The 12,458-nt window shown below is 31.4% G+C and overlaps 1 pseudogene; it reads left to right on the top strand.

Annotated features, from left to right (window-relative positions):
* Positions 1-5,494: 5,494 nt before the first annotated feature.
* Positions 5,495-5,613, top strand: LOC112484670 (annotated as a pseudogene).
* The last annotated feature ends 6,845 nt before the right edge of the window (positions 5,614-12,458 follow it).

Raw genomic sequence — 12,458 nt, 5'->3', positions numbered from 1 at the left:
AAACACAAATGCGCCAAGTGAGACTTTAAGGACTCTGTGTACAGGGTTAATAAACAGTACACCAGATTTTTGGTGGGGATATGGTCAATCAAATAAAAGAGAGAGTCAAGAAAAGAAACATTTATATAAATGGTGATGAATGAAATAACAAAGTTTTATACCATGCAACAGAAGGAACCCAGAATAAATATATAATGCTTACAATAGATCTCTTTAGATGCTGATGATTTTATTAATTTTAAGATTTTACTGTATCATTATACAGTAATATAAATTCATGATATAGAAATTTCTTAATTCCTTAATTTCTATATCATGAATTTATATTACTGTATAATTATCGAGTATATTATTTCTAAAAAGTAAAGGAATCTTTGGTGTTCAAGGTATCTCAAAAAGAGACTTTATAAGATTCTCAAATTCTTTGAAAAAAGTTAAAGTGTCCATGGTATGCTGATTTTATCCGTAAATAAGAAAACTTCAAAATCCCTAGACATCCACCCAGCTGTTTCTAGCTTCTGTTATATTTATACTGATTTATCTACCATGGCATATAATTAGTTGTTTGGGTTATTGAATAAAGCCTGACTGTATTTGATTATGATTCGGAACACATTATTTATATTGTCATTATGAAGGCAGTTTGGGCCAAGGTACATTTCACTCCTTTTTACTGAGGAAAACATGTAGAAAAAAATGGTACCTAGCCTTCTCCAAAACACGATAAATTATTTGCTGTATAGGTTTAATAAAAACATTCCATGTTTTTAATTAAAAATAAATATGCTTAGAGAGTTCTAAAGTATACATAACCATGTAACAATATCTGCCTCTAGAAGTTTTTCACAGCCTAACTCGAAGTCCATGTTTATGGAAATTTTCCTCTTAAATTTCATTAAAAGGAATTAAATGGATTTATATTTACAATGCAGTTCCACCTATTTGTAATTTTAGGCGCAGTAAATATTTGTGAAAGAGCAAAAGAAAGGGAGAAGGCAAGACATATAGCTGATGGATTTGTTTTCCTTTAAGACCAACGTTTTAATATGTATCATCGGTATAGATAGTATTACGTTTCACACGAAATCTAAGATGATGTGCCTGTTCATTGTTCTCTACCTCAGTATTCTAGACTGGTTGTCAGGCCTTAATGTTGCTCCTTTATTTTTGATGTGGTAGTTTTGTTTTGTTTTTCATTTTTTGCTTTCAATCTCTAATAAAAGACCCCACGATTCCAAAGTAACCGAAGTTAGTTTTATTTTAGAAACAGCAGAGGCACAGATGAAAACATGACTTGCACACAAGTGCTTAAGGAAATTTTTCAGCTATGGTTAGCCCAGAAATCTAATTTCCGTAGAATATTTTCTGAAAGTTATAAATATGAGACCAAAGTTTGCCTTATAATTTTCCATCTCGGTTTTCACTAAAATGTCACAATCTAGTTTAGGAGTCATAAAAGTATTTAATGTATAGATCAACGCCTGCTTTCATTTGAGCTAAGGGTCTACCTAGCACGCATACTAAACATTCCCCATGTTCACGCCAACTTCACGGTGACAGGAGTGCTGACATTGATTGCTTTAATGCTAAACTGAACTCAGCCCTTCTCAAGGTCAGATGAAGACTAGCTAAACTTATGTAAAGACGCTATGGAAGCACTTGACTACAGCAAACTACTGTAGTAAATTAGTTAAGATTTGCCAGTAACTTATTTTTTCAGAAAACTGGGCTGTTAGAGTTTTGATGTATTAGACTGTTCTTGTGCATTTAAGAATGAGACCAGCTCCCAAATTTTTATTTGGCACTTTGACTTAGGATTTTTAGCCCCAACATTATGCCTACATATGAGGAAGATGATACTAGCTCTTCAGTGAAAGAAAATGTTTTTTATAAATTAAATGAAAATGTTTTTTATAAATTAAATGAACAATATAAGATAAATTTGCTACCTTGGCATGATGAGTATAAAGGTAGGATGTGCCTCCCTTCTCAAATTTCACCATTGCCACCTGTATTCTTGGCTAATATCTAATTCCTCCCAAAGCATCCCTGTGATGAACAATCTAAGAGCTAAGATCACCCATGAGCTCTGCTTTCTCACACACCTGAATCTGTCCTGAAATTGAATGTTTTCTATAAGAACTATGTTAAGATTTAAGTTTATGAGCTGACATGCCAGTTTCTTCTACACATTAGGGTGCCTCTAAGCCTAATTATATCAAATTTTAATTTGTGGCACAAAATGTCTGCTGCCAAAGCACAGTGTCATGTTGCTGTCGGATTTTGGCAAAACTTGTGCATAGTTCAGGAGCGGGGACGCTGCTGTGGATAAGATCACCTCTACGATTAAACACCTAAAAACAACGACTGGAGATGGTAGAATTGTACATGAAAAGCAGGAAAGAAAAGATGCACACCTTCCAGGTGGTCAGAATGATTTACAAGCATCAAGGAAAATTAGGATTCCAGGCAGAGCAGAGTTAGGAGAAGGGAGGTCCCAAATTCCTTATTCTGTACTCCAGACAACAGATCCTCTGCTGTGACTTTACGTTTCTCTGATATACAGGGTATGTGTGCCCTAATTCCTGAGCTAAATGTCAACCCTCACCAAAAAAAAAAAAAAAGTGCCCATATTCAAGTAGACAGTCAAGGAACAGTTATGTTCTAGTTTGCAAGTTTGTGGCTATTTAAACAAAAGCAACAAAACTACCTCTTCTTGCCATGTTACATCTATGGAGCAAATAAAGAAGTGGTCCTTGAGACCAGAAACTTCTCTTTTTGTTTTTTTCAAAACAAAGTTTCTATAGCCTCTTGCCCACAGAAAATGGCAAAAAAAAAATCTACTGTCAAGAATGACTGCCAACTTGTAATAATTCGCATCATGAACCATAGACTCCTACTCACTAAGCAAAGTATTCAAAGTCATCAGAACCGTTTGAGAGGTAGGAAGGACGGGAAGAACTTGCAGGTGTAACACACACAGGCAGTGAAGAATGCAGTCATTAGACCAGCTCTAATTCCAACCCAAACAATCTCCCAAACAGTTGCAGAAGAATTTAATCATGACTCCCTTTCAGGAGGAAGGTTCTTAAGCGTAGCTTTGAGCCACAAACCTTTGGAAGGAAGATTAGTAGGCAATTTCTGGCCCTGTAGTTATAACCTTTATGGGTGATTCTACCTGAAATTTGGCTTCTGTCTAGCTATATCTCGGAGCCCTTCAAACACCTGTGTGCCTAAGGTTTGCTGCGAGGGTGCCATTGCCATTTTCAGGAGCAGAATTATGCCAGCTGCTTTGCAATTGGTAAGGGATCTATTTGAGACAGAAAGGAGTCTAGGAAATGACAGAGAGGGAAAAAGTGTACAATCTCGTTTAGGAGTCACGCTTTTCGTGTCACATAGATGGGATTTTCTTTCCCAGGGTTGTCTTTTTGAATTCCTCCTTGAAATAGCAGCAACACTGAATTCTGATGAAACAACACCTGTTTCAACCTCAGGGCAAACTTTTGGGCAGTAATCCTTTTGGATACCGATTCATTCAAATCTGCTAAATAATTAGTGAGTTGATTTTCATTCCTATGGGCAATGCTAACTCTTCTCTGTTTTGAACTGTTTTATAAGATACTTCTAGGCCATAGCTTCTAACGAATGAAATCCAAGTTCAAAAATACAGTTTCTTTTAAAAATTATTTAAAATTATATTTAATTTTGTACTTTTTTGTATAATTAAAAATAAAAACTCTCCAAAATTTGTGTGCTATAAAGTGTCAATTGAATCATGGCAAAAGTAAGAAGATAAACTAGGTCTCCTCTGAAATCTAGCAATGTGTTATTATGACAGTGTCTACATTATTATTTATTTTATATATCTTACTGTTTTTAATGTAATCACTTAGAAAGTTGAATATGACAATATTTGTTCATTTCCTGTGAACTGTTTAGTCCATCAGCAACACCCTTGGCCCAAGTGATACTGGCAATAAACCTGTTCCGTGAGATAAGTTCAATGACATGATTTTAAAATTAAAGCAATTAGGATATTTGCATACACTAATACATAAATGATAATATACACGTGTGATCTGTAACTGTGACTATAAATTTTTGTCATGGGAACTAATGCTTTTAAATATTTGACATATATACCTTACATTTTTCAATATATCAAATAGAGACAAATAATTTAAAACCTTTAAGTCTTCTATACTATATTACAAAATACTCAAAAGATGGAGCTCACAAAATACAGCTACACTCAGTCACATTTTTTATTGTAAGTTTTAGGCCAATTGTAAGAAATGGGGGATCATAATAATCTTAAGAGATTCAACTAAAATATTACATTTTCTCAACCTTGTCAACCAATCACATAACCAAGGACATTCGCTGCCTCTCTAACCCTTTTAATTCTTTGCAACCTGCCTCCTACATTTCCATTGAAATTCTCCTTGCAGAGATCTTCAGTGACATTCTCTATAAAAGATCCAAGAGGACTGACATGCAACAGGCAATTATAAAGACTGTACTGAACTATATTTGACCCAAATTGAGAAACAATAGGCAGATGGAATAGTTATTCCATAGAAAAATGTTCCATATGAAATACACTTCATTCTCCATTAAGAAAGCTTTTGAATAGTGTATTTGAATTTGTCTAATCCATGTTATAATTAAAAAACTTAACATTAAACATTAAAATGCTGGCTTAAGTCCAGAATAGAGATAGAGTGATAGAGATAGAGATAGGGAAAATAAGACAGAGTTACAAGATCACTGGGAAAAAAATGTTTCAGTTCCACTCCAAATTTTAGACAATGGTTATTTTTAATCAATGAGTTTTGGAGTGAATTTTATTTTTCTTGATACATGTTTTTCTCTCTTTTAAATTTTATGCAACTATAAATACTACATGTGAAAAATAGATTAAAATAAAATTAATAAATATGATGTGAAAGAGAAGATACTAACAATGTAATAATTTACTTCTAAACAAAAAGAAACCATAACTCTGTGTAATTTGTAAATTTAAGATTCTAAATAATATTAATTTTATTTTTGGTATTTCATATTTTTACACTGTTAAAATGCTGATATTTAATAACAACAAAGAATAATCATCACTTAATGTAGAAAGAAATCAGGTTTGAAAGTCACTTAAACATTTTAAATAATTTACCTAAAATTTTGACTATCAACTATTGAATGTTGCTTTTTTTCATATGGGTCTTCAAGGTTACCTAATATTGCACTGCAATACATTAAAGTTCATTGAAAATATTTTAACATAATATTGACATCATTATATTCTTACTATTATTATTTCCAAAAATAAGTATTTCTTTTTAAAGGAAAAAAGACATTTACATATACAAAATTAGTAATTAAATTTTACTGAATATTTAGATTATATTCAATGAATTTTTCTATCTCAGCCTTGATTCTCCGTGAAAATGCCACTATCACAACAAACCAGAATAACATTCTAAAATGTATTTTAGTCTATGGCCATGCCACTCTGAACAAGCTGGATCCCATCTGATCTCGGAAGTTAAGCAGGGTCGAGCCTGGTTAGTACTTGGATGGGAGACCACCTAGGAAGACCAGGTTCTGTAGGCATAAAAAATAAAAAATAGGGGATTGCAAGCTGACAAGGTCCTTGCAATCTGTGAGGTCAACCAAGGGTTGCCGTGCCTAAACAAACAAACAAACAAACAAAAAAAAAAAAATAAAAAAAATAAAATATATTTGAGATTATTAGTTTTTATTGTAATGACTGTGGATGCCGGATGTTGTTTATTTATTTTAAACCAAACTGTTCTGAGAGTAACTTGGCAAGATCCCTGAACTGTTAGTAATTTCTTTGATCTTTTTAAGTAGTCATATGAAGTATAAATTAACAACTTTGTCATCTCCTTCTCATAGAGGCAATGTTTATGGAATTCATATCTTGTATAATTCATCTGATAATATACAGTAGCCTGGCATTGTTTTTATTCAGAATTCTCTTTGTGCTTCTTTACTAAGGTAAAAGAAACAATGTTATCTCCATTTCAATGGAGAATACTGTCCTTTGAGATAAAAAGCTCTTTCGTGAGCTTAATTCCATCATATTCTCAGTGGTCCTAACAATTGGTGAAGTATTTTTTTTCTCCTGAATTATACAATATAAATATGTGATATTTAATATAATGTAAATGTTTAATATAATTCAATATAAAATAATATATTTTTTCTGGTGCATTACACAATGAAAAATGATAAATTTATTATGTGCCATTGCAATACTTCTTGAATTATAAGAATTTATTTTATACCAAGCCCTGACATTAGTAATGCCACTTAACTTTGGATCAAAAGTGTCTATCCTTACTTTTCATGAATTTTCAGTGGATACATTCTTCAGCGTTTCGGAGGACTGCAGCCACTTGGAATGTATTCTCTGAGGGTTCAAAATATAACATTAGACTTCTGTTCCACTTTGATATTTTATTTTATGGCAGTTATAACAAATAACCTGAGGTGATTCTCTTCTGTGATAAGGGAATATTAATTCCCAGAAACAGATGTGCATTTCTCAGTTTTTGCCAGGTACACTTTGGAAAATACAGTAACTATTTTTTTTCCACTTTTACTCTTCTGAGTCATCCCTGGCTACATTGCTAGCAATGGGGTACACCTTTGAAAAAATTTTGAATAAGACTGTTTGGAGAATACTTTCAAATATATTTTGTTTATTTGCTATTGTATTTAATTTCCAAGCATCTATTTCATTGGCAGCATAATATATTAGAGGGACTTAGATAAATATTTGTAAAAATAGTGGCTAACCACAGAGTTCTAGGACAACTGCAAAGTTTAGAATAAACAATCCACACAAAACTGCCCTTGTTTCTGACACCAATTGCAAGTTTGAAGGGCAGGGTTTACAAAGATACCTGTGGTTTGATAATTCACTAAGAAGACTCATAGAACTCACTGAAAGCTGTTATACTCATAGTTATAGTGCATTACAAGGAAAGTGCACAGATTAAGATCAACCAAGGGGAGAATTGCATAAGGCAAAGGCCAGGAAAGGTACCCAACCAACATGGAGCTTCTGATGTTCTCAACTCCGGGAGTTAGAGATGGGCATGTTACTTTCATCAATATGTGACAATACACATTAAGTACTGGCAACCAGTGAGGCTCTTGAGTCTTTGGAGTGCTAAGTTTTGCTAGAGTCAACCACAGGCAGTCCTAAGGCTGACTTTTAACCTCTAGGCCCTGCTGGAGTTCAGGTTAAAACCATTATTATTCTTTCTCTTTTAGAGGCAAAACTGATACCATGTGGTCAAAGCCTCCAGACAAACAAAGGCATACTTGTCAGGAAGGATATTCCAATGGCCTGGAGACCACTTGGAGGTCGAAGACAACATCTCTCTTTTTTGGGTAAGTGTAATTCTTCCTTACCTAACAAGTAAAATAAGTAGACATGAAACACACATTTAATTCAACATATGTGTGATTTAATGATTTTCATTATCATTTATCCCATATTTAGTATTTACAATAATTTCTGTGGCCTAATTTACAATAGAGAAAAACCATGATATATTTCAGGGAAACTGAGACCTTTCACTATGGATTTAGGTAGTCTTGGTTTTGCATCTCAGCTCAGTTTTAAAGTATGTAACATTTAAAAAGCCAGGAAAAAAAATAGTGTTTTCCATCCTCTTTTTCTAGAGTCAGCCCCTAAATTAAAGGGACATTCACATGGTGCGTGCCTTAAATCTCATTTCGTGAGGATACTTTTCTGGAGATTTTGTCCCCAGAGAATATACAGGAAAGAACAGAGCAGATATCAGACTTTCTTCTTCAATCCTCTACCCTTTCTCTCTTCTCTAGCTCCCCTTTCTCCAAACAGAAACTTTTTCTTCTGTATTAACTAGAGTCAGTTAACTAATGAATAAATCTTGGGGATTCTCATCATTCACACAAAACTCACAATCAAAAATGAAGGGCAAATTAGTTCGAATATATAAAATAAAGGTAAATCATCTCAAAGAACTCTTAAAAATAAAATTGAGACAAACGATCCTACAAAAATTTGGAAAAGATTATTAATGTGAAATGTACACAAGAAGAAATACAAATATAAAAAAGCACAATAAGATGCTCAGCTTCACTAAAGGTAGAGAAATACAAATTATGCCAAAAAATGTATTTTTCACAGAATGGATTTCTAGGAACACACATTATTGAATGTGGTTATTGGACCATGTTTGCACTGTCTTCTGACATACAGCTAAGGGTTAACATGTTAGTTTGCATATAATAGATACTAAATTGTTGATGGCTGGAATGTCAGTACAGATCCATTTTTTAAAAATATTTAATATGCTTTTTTAAGACTTTCTTAAGCGAAATAATTATTCACACTTCAAAGGAAATAACATACTAAACAGAGAGATTTTTTGCTCTTTAAGTAGAGCTTTTAACTATTTTAACATCTGCTTACCGTGTGTCTTACACTGGAATATGCTTAGAATGATTAAGTATGTGGATCCAGGCAACGCAAGAGCAATTTCTTCTCTTTATCTACTCTTATTATTTTGGAATGAATAGTTTATATATCCAAGTAAATTATCCTCAGTATTTATCTTTGTCATTTTATTCTTTTCTTTCTGTCAGTCTTTATTTACTTTCATTCCTCGCTGTGTGATGCGAATCTCAGATTTTGTATTCACTACAAGTATTCACTGTTGATTACTGGTGCCTGACCTGAAAATCAAACCAAAAGACAGAATGCAAAGAGAGATTCTAACTACGCATTCAGAGAATCTCTCCTTTGCTTAAGATTTTACTCTAAGTAGTGTTAACATTTCAATATAAAATCAATCTGCAGGATCGTACGTTTAGCATGTCATACAACTGGCAGCCCTAATAAAAACTTTCTCAACTTCTCAATAATTAAATATAATTTAAAAAATACATATATACTTTTCTATATGGTTTCTTAGAAAGGAACTACTATACAATCAATTCTCAGTATCCAGGAGATGTTTTCACTAGCACTATAATTGTGTGGCATGATTCTCTGGGTAAAAAAAAAAAAAAAAAAAACAAAAAAACTAAGAAAAGATATAAATAGGAAAATTGAGATTAAAAGCACAAATCAGAAACCAACATGAGAATGATATTTAAGGAAATTAGGTCTAGTGTGCTACTTAAAAATCTGAAGTGACTAAACAGTATCTGTGTAATGGAACAAGGAGTGGAATAAAAATAGCAAAGACCTTTTCTCTCCTAAAAAAGTAGTATCAGGATTAAAAGCTATATTAGAGGCAACAAGAACAGAATTTTAACAGTAGAGACAAATTGATGTAATGATAGAATGCTGGTGTCAATGACAACAACATAAAATAATAAGGGTAAGAATAATAAGCAAAAAGATGGGAGTTGGTGGCAACATAAAAACTTAAGATATTCTGAGTAAAAATATAAAATATTAAAATAGAAATAAGTATATTTCCAGAGTTTAAGAAATACCTGAATATGCAGAAAAAAAATTCTTAACACAGGAGAAAGTTGATAAAATTATCCACATACTTAAACACATTATATCATATTTTAAAGTGGAAAGAAAAAGAGACTATTATGAATGGTTTTCTGTACCCTATTCTATTTTCTGCTTGGCAATCATTGCTGTATAGGAGCACTATTAATATTCTCTATACATTTTTATTCATTAATCTTATTAAATTATTTTATTTCTGGTAGTTCATAGTTTATGCTGAAATTTCTGTATAAATAACTAATTACTGAGAAACAACTGTATATTTTGAATGTCTTTCAAATCCATGTGGAAACTGATATATGACTCGTGCCTTATTTCAGTGACTTGGACATCTTGTAAGATATTGAATAGTTGAAATAACAATGCTTGTAAATATTAAGTATGGTATCTGCCACAAGATTTTGTAAGTACTGAAGAATAAGTACAAGTTATGCAAGACCATAATATAGAAAATTGCAGGGTACTATTAAAGAACAAAAAGCATGCATATAGTTATTGAGAATCAACATAAGGAAATACGTCCTTTTTCTCGTAGTTAATCCATAGACCCAGTGCTAATCCCACCACTGAGATATTGTTTATAGAAATTGAAAAAATGGATTCCAAAATTTATATGGTAGACCGAGGCAATTGTAAGAAGACAGAAATAGAACACACCTAACCGAGAAGAGAAAATTATTATAGAACTGTGAATATAATTGTGACAAAGTTATAAACTATAAATCAGTGATAAAAAGACTAGGTCTGATATAGATGCATAAGTTCATTCAGTTATTTTCCATATGTCACATACAATAAATTTTATGCAAGAAACATTACACATCATTAAGTTTTGTGTGGACAGTGAATATCATCTGTAGATACATATGTACATATATAAACACACATATACATCACAAATAAATACATTTCTGCACAATTGCATCCATGCATCATGTAATATAGTAAAAAAAATTCCAGGTAGATTAACATACATATAAGAAAAATAAAATTTTAAATTATTAGATAAAAATATAGAAGAATATCTCAGTGATTTTACTTTACATAATACATAAACAGCAGAAAATGTAAAAAAATATTTATTCATTCACTCGACAAATATTAAATAACTGTTATGTTCCAGAAATTCTTCCAGATGGTAAAAATGCAGCAATTAATGCAAAATTTTCTGCATCTATAAATTCTAAATTTTTGTGGTTAATAATTTTAACTGCTTTAACTTTTCAAAAAGGATGCACAAATGCAGAATGAGAGAAGAGTTTTAAAATATATCACACAAAGAACTACTATACTCAATTTAAATTTTATATAAAAAATACAAAAACAATTAAAAACAAATGCATATTGATAAATTTTATGGATATGTATACATAATATATTTAAGGCATAATAATATTTTATTTTCTCATCATATTTCATTTGGATTCATTATTTTTTAAAATAATTTTATATTCCTCATTATTCACTTGTCAATTATACATTATTTTAATAAGTGTTTACCCTGGAAAAACAACAGATTTCCCTCACTTATTAAAATATTATATAAAATGGTACTTCACTTCCTGAGCAATACTTGGGTTAATTAGAAGACAACATTTATTTATCCTTTCCCAAAATATGTTGCTGTTCTATATATTTATTTCATATATAATTTAGCCTCTCAGTATATCATCTTTGTATACAGTCAGTAATCAATCAAATATTTCACCCTTTTTACCATTTTCCTCATTTCACCTTTCTCATTTCTTCCTGCCTCATAAACCTTCTAAATGGAATAATTTATTTAGTCTGAAGAAGAGCTTTTACCCACTGTTGAATAAATTCTTACTGTTTTGCTTTGTCTGGAAATGTCTTCATTTTCAAAATATATTTTGAGATTAGCAATTATATTCTAAGAGCACTTTCAATACAATATCCTATTTTATGCTGGCCTCCATTTTACTGTTGAGAAATTGGCTACTATTCTTAGTTTTGTTCCTTTGAATGGAAGTGTCTTTTTTCACTGGCTGCTTTTTAAAATTTCCCTTCTCTTCTTGAGTTTTAAAAGGTTAATATTGCATAACTTGGTGTCATTATATGTGTGCATTCATCTGTGTGTGTGTGAGAGAGAGAGAGAGAGTTGGAGAGACAGAGAGAGAGAGTCGGAGAGACAGAGAGAGAGGTTTAGTGATGCTAAATTTTATAGTGGTTCTTGAAATAATGAGCTAATGTCATATTTCATCAGTTTTGAAATATTCTTATTTGTTTCCTCTTTAAATTTACTTTTGCCTACAATCTCCCTCTCCTCTTTGGTCAATATCATTGCATGAATATTATACTTTTAAAAATATTCTGTATTATTTAGTTTTTCATTTTATTTTTCCAAACTCCAGTGTAGATATTTTCTTCCATATATTTCACTAATTCTCTCTCTTAACTTTGTTTAATCTGCTAGTAAATCCATCAATTAAGTTATTAATTTCAGATTTTCTTTTCAGTTTTGTAATTTGTATTAGATTTATTTTAACAGTTTCCAGTTATTTATCCAAAATTTTTCATCTGGATACTCAATTCCTGAAATATTTAATTGTATGTATTTAGAAGTCACAGTCTCATAATTTCATTAGCTTTATCTCTGTATCTTTGTATTGTCTATTTTGTCTTGATTTTTTAGAAGGTATTGTCGTCCCTTCTGCCTTGTGATTTTTTATTGTACTCTAGAAATTTTGTTCTCTGTGCCACCATTTTCTGAAGATTTAAAACATATTTATTGAATATTTCTGGTTATTATTAAAGTGGTAATTATATAGATGTATCTATAAAGCAAGTCATATGTTAAAAATTATATTTAAAGAACTATGTCATCTCTTTTAATCTTTAAAAGAATATAATGATAAAAAATCAGAATGTTATGATATGTACAGTG

This window comes from Pteropus alecto, unplaced genomic scaffold (genome assembly GCF_000325575.1).
Source record: "Pteropus alecto unplaced genomic scaffold, ASM32557v1 scaffold17, whole genome shotgun sequence".
In the NCBI taxonomy this organism is placed as follows: Eukaryota; Metazoa; Chordata; class Mammalia; order Chiroptera; family Pteropodidae; genus Pteropus; species Pteropus alecto.
The sequence above is the reverse complement of the archived record's forward strand: the minus strand, read 5'-3'. Positions and strand labels throughout refer to the sequence as shown.